Source organism: Bombina bombina, chromosome 6, assembly GCF_027579735.1.
Source record: "Bombina bombina isolate aBomBom1 chromosome 6, aBomBom1.pri, whole genome shotgun sequence".
Classification (NCBI taxonomy): Eukaryota; Metazoa; Chordata; class Amphibia; order Anura; family Bombinatoridae; genus Bombina; species Bombina bombina.
In genome coordinates, this window is record NC_069504.1 from 401252220 (window position 1) to 401262959 (window position 10740).

Here is a 10740-nt window from a genome sequence, read left to right on the forward strand (position 1 = left end):
CAAGAGGATTCACCCAGCAGAGCTGCATATAGCTCCTCCCCTCTACGTCACTCCCAGTCATTCTCTTGCACCCAACGACTAGATAGGATGTGTGAGAGGACTATGGTGATTATACTTAGTTTTATATCTTCAATCAAAAGTTTGTTATTTTAAAATAGCACCGGAGTGTGTTATTACCTCTCTGGCAGAGTTTGAAGAAGAATCTACCAGAGTTTTGCTATGATTTTAGCCGGAGTAGTTAAGATCATATTGCTGTTCTCGGCCATCTGAGGAGTGAGGTAAACTTCAGATCAGGGGACAGCGGGCAGATGAATCTGCATAGAGGTATGTAGCAGTTTTTATTTTCTGACAATGGAATTGATGAGAAAATCCTGCCATACCGATATAATGTCATGTATGTATACTTTACACTTCAGTATTCTGGGGAATGGTACTTCACTAGAATTACACTGTAAGAAATACATAAAGCTGTTTAATAACTAGAGATTATGTTTAACGTTTTTGCTGGAATGTAAAATCGTTTTCATTTGCTGAGGTACTGTGTGAATAAATGTTTGGGCACTATTTTTCCACTTGGCAGTTGCTTAATCTGTTTTTCTGACAGTTTCTGTTCTCCCTCACTGCTGTGTGTGAGGGGGAGGGGCCGTTTTTTGGCGCTTTTACTATGCATCAAATATTTCAGTCAGCAACTCATTGTTTTCCCTGCATGATCCGGTTCATCTCTACAGAGCTCAGGGGTCTTCAAAACTTATTTTGAGGGAGGTAATTTCTCTCAGCAGAGCTGTGAGAATTATAGTTTGACTGAGATAAAAAACGTTTATTCTGTAATTTGTTTCCTGCTTTCAGAATTTGTTATCTTTGCTAATGGGATTAAACCTTTGCTAGAGTTGTGTTGTTTACAAGGATTGAGGCTATAACTGTTTCAATTTATTAATTTTCAACTGTCATAGATCTTCTGTGCTTCTTAAAGGCACAGTACGTTTTAATATTATTCTAATTGAATTGTATTTCCAAGTTGCAAGTTTATTTGCTAGTGTGTTAAACATGTCTGATTCAGAGGATGATACCTGTGTCATTTGTTGCAATGCCAAAGTGGAGCCCAATAGAAATTTATGTACTAACTGTATTGATGCTACTTTAAATAAAAGTCAATCTGTACAAATTGAACAAATTTCACCAAACAACGAGGGGAGAGTTATGCCGACTAACTCGCCTCACGTGTCAGTACCTACATCTCCCGCTCAGAGGGAGGTGCGTGATATTGTAGCGCCGAGTACATCTGGGCGGCCATTACAAATCACATTACAGGATATGGCTACTGTTATGACTGAGGTTTTGGCTAAATTACCAGAACTAAGAGGTAAGCGTGATCACTCTGGGGTGAGAACAGAGTGCGCTGATAATATTAGGGCCATGTCAGACACTGCGTCACAGGTGGCAGAACATGAGGACGGAGAACTTCATTCTGTGGGTGACGGTTCTGATCCAAACAGACTGGATTCAGATATTTCAAATTTTAAATTTAAACTGGAAAACATCCGTGTATTACTAGGGGAGGTGTTAGCGGCTCTGAATGATTGTAACACAGTTGCAATACCAGAGAAAATGTGTAGGTTGGATAAATATTTTGCGGTACCGACGAGTACTTAGGTTTTTCCTATACCTAAGAGACTTACTGAAATTGTTACTAAGGAGTGGGATAGACCCGGTGTGCCGTTCTCACCCCCTCCGATATTTAGAAAAATGTTTCCAATAGACGCCACCACAAGGGACTTATGGCAAACGGTCCCTAAGGTGGAGGGAGCAGTTTCTACCTTAGCTAAGCGTACCACTATCCCGGTGGAGGATAGCTGTGCTTTTTCAGATCCAATGGATAAAAAGTTAGAGGGTTACCTTAAGAAAATGTTTGTTCAACAAGGTTTTATATTGCAACCCCTTGCATGCATTGCGCCGATCACGGCTGCAGCGGCATTCTGGATTGAGTCTCTGGAAGAGAACATTGGTTCAGCTACTCTGGACGACATTACGGACAGGCTTAGAGTCCTTAAACTAGCTAATTCATTCATTTCGGAGGCCGTAGTACATCTTACTAAACTTACGGCGAAGAATTCAGGATTCGCCATTCAGGCACGCAGGACGCTGTGGCTAAAATCCTGGTCAGCTGATGTTACTTCTAAGTCTAAATTGCTTAATATACCTTTCAAAGGGCAGACCTTATTCGGGCCCGGGTTGAAAGAGATTATCGCTGACATTACAGGAGGTAAAGGCCATGCCCTGCCTCAGGACAAAGCCAAAGCCAAGACTAGACAGTCTAATTTTCGTTCCTTTCGTAATTTCAAAGCAGGAGCAGCATCAACTTCCTCTGCACCAAAACAGGAAGGAGCTGTTGCTCGCTACAGACAAGGCTGGAAACCTAACCAGTCCTGGAACAAGGGCAAGCAGACTAGGAAACCTGCTGCTGCCCCTAAAACAGCATGAATTGAGGGCCCCCGATCCGGGATCGGATCTAGTGGGGGGCAGACTTTCTCTCTTCGCCCAGGCTTGGGCAAGAGATGTTCAGGATCCCTGGGCGCTAGAGATAATATCTCAGGGATACCTTCTGGACTTCAAATACTCTCCTCCAAGAGAGAGATTTCATCTGTCAAGATTGTCAACAATCCAGACAAAGAAAGAGGCGTTTCTACGCTGTGTACAAGAGCTCTTGTTAATGGGAGTAATCCATCCAGTTCCACGATCGGAACAGGGACAGGGGTTTTACTCAAATCTGTTTGTGGTTCCCAAAAAAGAGGGAACTTTCAGACCAATCCTGGACTTAAAGATCCTAAACAAATTCCTAAGAGTTCCATCGTTCAAGATGGAGACTATTCGGACAATTTTACCTATGATCCAAGAGGGTCAATACATGACCACTGTAGATTTAAAAGATGCTTACCTTCACATACCGATTCACAAAGATCATTATCGGTACCTAAGGTTTGCCTTCCTAGACAGGCATTACCAGTTTGTGGCTCTTCCATTCGGATTGGCTACAGCTCCAAGAATCTTCACAAAGGTTCTGGGTGCTCTTCTGGCGGTACTAAGACCGCGGGGAATCTCGGTAGCTCCATACCTAGACGACATTCTGATACAAGCTTCAAGCTTTCAAACTGCCAAGTCTCATACAGAGTTAGTGCTGGCATTTCTAAGGTCACATGGATGGAAGGTGAACGAAAAGAAAAGTTCACTCGTTCCACTCACAAGAGTTCCCTTCCTGGGGACTCTTATAGATTCTGTAGAAATGAAGATTTACCTGACAGAGGACAGGCTAACAAGACTTCAAAGTGCTTGCCGCACCCTTCATTCCATTCAACACCCGTCAGTGGCTCAATGCATGGAGGTAATCGGCTTAATGGTAGCGGCAATGGACATAGTACCCTTTGCACGCTTACACCTCAGACCACTGCAACTGTGCATGCTAAGTCAGTGGAATGGGGATTACTCAGACTTATCCCCTTCTCTGAATCTGGATCAAGAGACCAGAAATTCTCTTCTATGGTGGCTTTCTCGGCCACATCTGTCCAGGGGGATGCCATTCAGCAGACCAGACTGGACAATTGTAACAACAGACGCCAGCCTTCTAGGTTGGGGTGCCGTCTGGAATTCTCTGAAGGCTCAGGGACAATGGAGTCAGGAGGAGAGTCTCCTGCCAATAAACATTCTGGAATTGAGAGCAGTTCTCAATGCCCTCCTGGCTTGGCCCCAGTTGACAACTCGGGGGTTCATCAGGTTTCAGTCGGACAACATCACGACTGTAGCTTACATCAACCATCAGGGAGGGACAAGAAGCTCCCTAGCTATGATGGAAGTATCAAAGATAATTTGCTGGGCAGAGTCTCACTCTTGCCACCTGTCAGCAATCCACATCCCGGGAGTGGAGAACTGGGAGGCGGATTTCTTAAGTCGTCAGACTTTTCATCCGGGGGAGTGGGAACTTCATCCGGAGGTCTTTGCCCAAATACTTCGACGTTGGGGCAAACCAGAGATAGATCTCATGGCGTCTCGACAGAACGCCAAGCTTCCTCGTTACGGGTCCAGATCCAGGGATCCAGGAGCAGTCCTGATAGATGCTCTGACAGCACCTTGGGACTTCAGGATGGCTTACGTGTTTCCACCCTTCCCGTTGCTTCCTCGATTGATTGCCAGAATCAAACAAGAGAGAGCATCAGTGATTCTAATAGCACCTGCGTGGCCACGCAGGACTTGGTATGCAGACCTGGTGGACATGTCATCCTGTCCACCTTGGTCTCTACCTCTGAAACAGGACCTTCTGATACAGGATCCCTTCAAACATCAAAATCTAACTTCTCTGAAGCTGACTGCTTGGAAATTGAACGCTTGATTTTATCAAGACGTGGATTTTCTGAGTCAGTTATTGATACCTTAATACAGGCTAGGAAACCTGTTACCAGAAAGATTTACCATAAGATATGGCGTAAATACCTATATTGGTGTGAATCCAAAGGTTACTCTTGGAGTAAGGTTAGGATTCCTAGGATATTGTCTTTTCTACAAGAAGGTTTAGAAAAGGGTTTATCTGCTAGTTCATTAAAGGGACAGATCTCAGCTCTGTCCATTCTGTTACACAAACGTCTGTCAGAAGTTCCTGACGTCCAGGCTTTTTGTAAGGCTTTGGCCAGAATTAAGCCTGTGTTTAAAACTGTTGCTCCACCATGGAGTTTAAACCTTGTTCTTAATGTTTTACAGGGCGTTCCGTTTGAACCCCTTCATTCCATTGATGTAAAGTTGTTATCTTGGAAAGTTCTATTTTTAATGGCTATTTCCTCGGCTCGAAGAGTCTCTGAATTATCAGCCTTACATTGTGATTCTCCTTATTTGATTTTTCATTCGGATAAGGTAGTCCTGCGTACTAAACCTGGGTTCTTACCTAAGGTAGTTACTAACAGGAATATCAATCAAGAGATTGTTGTTCCTTCTTTATGCCCAAATCCTTCTTCAAAGAAGGAACGTCTACTGCACAACCTGGATGTAGTCCGTGCTCTAAAATTTTACTTACAGGCAACTAAGGAATTTCGACAAACGTCTTCTCTGTTTGTCATTTACTCTGGGCAGAGGAGAGGTCAAAAAGCTTCCGCTACCTCTCTTTCTTTTTGGCTTCGTAGCATAATTCGTTTAGCTTATGAGACTGCTGGACAGCAGCCTCCTGAAAGAATTACAGCTCATTCTACTAGAGCTGTGGCTTCCACTTGGGCCTTCAAGAATGAGGCCTCTGTTGAACAGATTTGCAAGGCTGCAACTTGGTCTTCGCTTCATACTTTTTCCAAATTTTACAAATTTGACACTTTTGCTTCATCGGAGGCTATTTTTGGGAGAAAGGTTCTTCAGGCAGTGGTTCCTTCTGTATAAAGAGCCTGCCTATCCCTCCCGTCATCCGTGTACTTTTGCTTTGGTATTGGTATCCCAGAAGTAATGATGACCCGTGGACTGATCACACTTAACAGAAGGAAACATAATTTATGCTTACCTGATAAGTTCCTTTCTTCTGTAGTGTGATCAGTCCACGGCCCGCCCTGTTTTTTAAGGCAGGTAAATATTTTTTAATTTATACTCCAGTCACCACTTCACCCTTGGCTTTTCCTTTCTCGTTGGTCCTTGGTCGAATGACTGGGAGTGACGTAGAGGGGAGGAGCTATATGCAGCTCTGCTGGGTGAATCCTCTTGCACTTCCTGTTGGGGAGGAGTAATATCCCAGAAGTAATGATGACCCGTGGACTGATCACACTACAGAAGAAAGGAATTTATCAGGTAAGCATAAATTATGTTTTCCTTCCTAAGGTTGTTTCTAATAGAAATATCAATCAGGAAATTGTTGTTCCCTCTCTGTGTCCTAATCATTCTTCCAAAGAACGTTTGTTACACAATTTGGATGTTGTACGTGCTCCTAAATTCTACTTACTGGTGACTAAGGATTATCACCAGTCCTCTGCCCTCTTTGTCTGTTTCTTTGGGAATTGTAAAGGTCAGAAATCTACTGCTACTACTCCTTTCTTTTTGGTTACAAAGTATAATTCGTTTGGCTTATGAGACTGCTGGGCAGCAGCCTCCTGAGAGAATTACGGCTCATTTTACAAGAGCTGTTTCCTCTTCTTAGGCTTTCAAAAAGAAGCTTCTGTGGAGCAAATTTGTAAGGCTGCAACTTGGTCTTCTCTACATACTTTTTTCAAAATTTTACAAATTTGATATTTTTTTGCCTCGGCTGAGGCTTCTTTTCGGATAAATGTTCTTCATGCGGTGGTGCCTTCTGTTTAGGAATGCCTGTCTTGTCCCTCCCTATTTATCCGTGTCCTCTAGCTTGTAATTTCTCAAGCCATAAACTCACCATATCTTAGAAAAGAAAAAAAATGTATGCTTACCTGATAAATGTATTTATTTCCGGATATGGTGAGTCCACGGCACCACCCTTTATTTTAAGACAGTTGTTCTTTTGACCATAACCTCAGGCACTATTTGAAAAGCAAGATGTCTGCCCATTTTTTTTATTTATTTTTTTAAGATTATTTTTTGATTCTGGGCTTTAATTCATTAAAGTTTACAATAATTTTAATGTTGCATAATTCTGCACATACTGCATAATTATGTAACATTAATTTATTTTTATATATATATATATATATATATATATATATATATATATATATATATATATATATATATATTGTCCCTTTAAGTTTTGTTTTCTTTCAGGTAATTTATTATTATAATCGGTTATTTGTAGAGCACCAACAGATTACGCAGCGCTAGTTGTTTTGCATAAATCATATATAACCTACTTCACAATTATTTGTGTATTAAGCTCCACATCTGTTAGTTTACAAACAAACATTCATCTTTTTATGAGGCATTGATTGGTTATATACATAGGTTATATATACATAATCTAAGTATACCTGTGTAGAATAGTTTTAAAAAAAATGCTTCCTGGTCCTGTGATGCCTTACATTTATATGCTTTCTGTAAACTTTCTATTTAGTATCAATGTTTAATACAACTTGCTTTTTAATTGTGTTACAAGTATGGTCTGTAACTATAACAATATTGTTTTCACTTTTCAGCAGCATGGTTGTATTATACAAGGATACTTTTTTTTTTTCTTTCTCAGACTTGCACTTGAACTTCATTTAAAGTGAAGGTCAATTTTGATGAATTAGTGCCTGTTTTTTTAATAATCCTATTAAAAACAAGGGCACTTTAATTCATCAAAATTGACATTTCACTCGTTTTCTTCAAAAACTTACCTTTTCATCCTGGAAGCCGTTCCAGCACTTCCTCCACCCGTCGCAAGCCGTCTTCGCGGGTCCAAAATGACTAATCCGGCTTCCTCCAATCATGGCGTTGCATCAGGCCAAGATTCGCCCGGGGGGGAAGCCGTGATTGGAGGAAGCCGGATTCGTCATTTCTGACGTCTGCAGAGGCTTCCGACGGCCGTGGGAATCGATGGAGTGGCTGCCAGGATTAAAAGGTAAGTTTTTGAAGAAAAAGAGTGAAATGTCAATTTTGATGAATTAAAGTGCCCTTGTTTTTAATAGGATTATTAAAAACCGGGCACTAATTCTTAAAAATTGACCTTCACTTTAAGCATTTGAAGGAATTTTCCACTATCATTTTTTTCCAGTTTCATTAAATATTTAGTGCTTGTTTTAAAGGGACAGTCTAGGCCAAAATAAACTTTCATGATTCAGATAGGGCATGTAATTTTAAACAATTTTCCAATTTACTTTTATCACCAATTTTGCTTTGTTCTCTTGGTATTCTTAGTTGAAAGCTTAACCTAGGAGATTCATATGCTAATTTCTTAGACCTTGAAGGCCACCTCTTTTCAGAATGCATTTTAACAGTTTTTCACCACTAGAGGGTGTCAGTTCACGTATTTCATATAGATAACACTGTGCTAGTGCACGTGAAGTTATCTGGGAGCAGGCACTGATTGGCTAAACTACAAGCCTGTCAAAAGAACTGAAATAAAGGGGCAGTTTGCAGAGGCTTAGATACAAGATAATCACAGAGGTTAAAAGTATATTAATATAACTGTGTTGGTTTTGCAAAACTGGGGAATGGGTAATAAAGGGATTATCTATCTTTTAAAACAATAAACATTCTGGTGTAGACTGTCCCTTTAAATGTCCTCCTTGTGTCCTGTATTGCTAAAGCTGACTGTCATCAGTAAGAACTTGTGAATTGTTCAATTCACTGTTGTACATCATGTTTATAGCATTTCATAAAATGGAGAAAACATACAGTATTTATTACTAAATTTATGGGTAAGGGTCGCTCATCCTTTGCTATCAAACCTGTGTTTTGATGACTTGGTATTCCTGCAAAAAACAAACGAACCTACATATTACTGTTAATTTCTATCAATAACTGAGTGCCTGGAACCATACTTTCTACTAAATATGAAATACTTCATTTTTATGTTTTGAATCAGTACCTGATTTTTGTGAGTTATTTTCCTACCTTACTGCTCAGGTGGTACTTTTGTAGTTGAAAGATCTGTTGATGTAGCTTTGTTTTTGTGTTTTTTATATCCTTCCCTCACCATCCTTTTTATTTCTGCAGTACTGATTGCAGAGCTCAGCAGAATGCTCTGGCTTGCAATTCATCTGCACTCCTGTATTTACTACAGTCTTAAAAAGATCTGTGTGTTTTTTTTTGTTTTTTTGTTTTTTTTAAATGTGTTTGATATTGCTATTGTGTATTAGTCACTATCCTGATGCCACACTGCTTGTCACATTAACATATGATAGATACAGGTATATTTTCAGTGCATCTTATTTTTCCATAATGATTTTAAAACAATGGTTCATTCCTTTTTATATTTTAGGTTTGCAAATCTATCAGATTTCACAAAGAAGCAGATATAGATAATTAAAATGTAAGCATTAATCAATCTACTTGTAGTGTAAGGTAGGTTAGATTGCAGTAAACGTCTGCATTTTGAGATGGTATATGCATTAATACTGAATGGTTTCTGCAGTAGACATCTTGGTCTACTAGGAACATTCTGCACTTCCATAACAGATGGATTGCCTTTTAGTTAAAGGGACACGGAACCCATTTTTTTTCTTTTGTGATTCAGACAGAGCATGACATTTTAAGCAATTTTCTAATTTACTCCTATTATCACATTTTCTTAATTCTCTTGGTATCTTTATTTGAAATGCAAGAATGGAAGTTTAGATACCGGACCATTTTTGGTGAACAACCTGGGTTGGCCTTGCTGATTAGTGGATAAATTCATCCACCAATAAAAAAGTGCTATCCAGAGTTCTGAACTCAAAAAAGCTTAGATGCCTTCTTTTTCAAATAAAGATAGCAAGAGAACAAAGAAAAATTGATAATAGGAGTAAATTAGAAAGTTGCTTAAAATTGCATGCTCTATCTGAATCATGAAAGAAAAAAATTGGGTTCAGTGTCCCTTTAAGCTAAAGCCTTTGTTGTAATGACCTCATTAACAGAAATATGTTAGTATTTGAATGTTAGTTAGTTTTGGATGGCAAAAACAGTGCTAGTAATACCTCAAAAGTAATTGGCATAGAAAATAAAAGAGTTGAATATAAAAGTTTTGAGTGAGGAAAAGAAGGGTTCAATTCTGGCTCTACTGGTAGTGGGATACACTGAGCGTCAGGTTGCTTCCATCCTAAAAATTTTAAAGACGGCGGTTCATAAGAACACGGTCAAGCATTAGACATTGGGGACAACAAACCTACAGACCGGCAGAAGGGATGACCGCCAACTCATTCAATGTCACTCAACAACCATAGGATGACATCAAGTGACCTACAAAATAAATGGCAGCTGGGGTGAAGTGCACAGTAAAGTCGGTTCGAAACAGGCTTCTAGAATCTGGAAGATTTATCTTTGTGAAGGACACATGAATCAAGCCACTACAAGGTTATCCTGGAAGTAAACTTGCTTCTTTCTGCTCTGACATAGCCGAGCTGCTTGAATTTTTGCGCCAGGAGTGGGTTAAAGTCACCTAACAGCAATGCCAAAGACTGGTGGAGAAAATTTCAAGACGCGCATTGCATATTTTGTTTTTTTGACCAGCTGTCATTTTCTGCAAATACATGCAGCAAATCACAATATTTTTTGGAATTTGGAAAAATATAAGACATTCATTTTACTCAAACACATACCTATAAATAGTTAAACTGGAGAAACTGATGATTTTACAGCGGCCTCCTAATTGTTTTCCAGAGCTGTGTGTGTGTGTGTATATGTATGTATACGTCTGTATGAGGTTCACAATGACTCACCTTTTTTACTTTTAGCCTGCTTTTTAAGGCAGACTTCCCTTTACGCCATAGCATTGCCGCATTACACAGATTTTACGCTTAGCTAGGGTTAGTACAGTGATTCAGACCAATCCCAGGACAGCTGTTTCGTGGTTATTGCCACTCATCAGCTGGGAGTAGGTTGAGTAGGGAGTAGGTTTTAATTGTTGTTGTTTTTTCCCAGAAATGAACTTTTCCAAGCAGTGATTCAACCTACTCCCAGCTGATGAGTGGCAATAACCACGAAACAGCTGTCCTGGGATTGGTCTGAATCACTGTACTAACCCTAGCTTAGCGTAAAAGCTGTGTAATGCGGCAATGCTATGGCGTAAAGGGAAGTCTGCCTTAAAAAGCAGGCTAAAAGTAAAAAGGTGAGTCATTGTGAACCTCATTTGCATGTCTTACCCAG

General features: G+C 40.0%; 1 protein-coding gene across 1 annotated transcript in view; it reads left to right on the forward strand.

The window, feature by feature from the left end:
* CPEB4 (cytoplasmic polyadenylation element binding protein 4) overlaps positions 1-10740 on the forward strand; it is a 476000-nt gene that overhangs the window by 23406 nt on the left and 441854 nt on the right. The window lies entirely within an intron of this gene.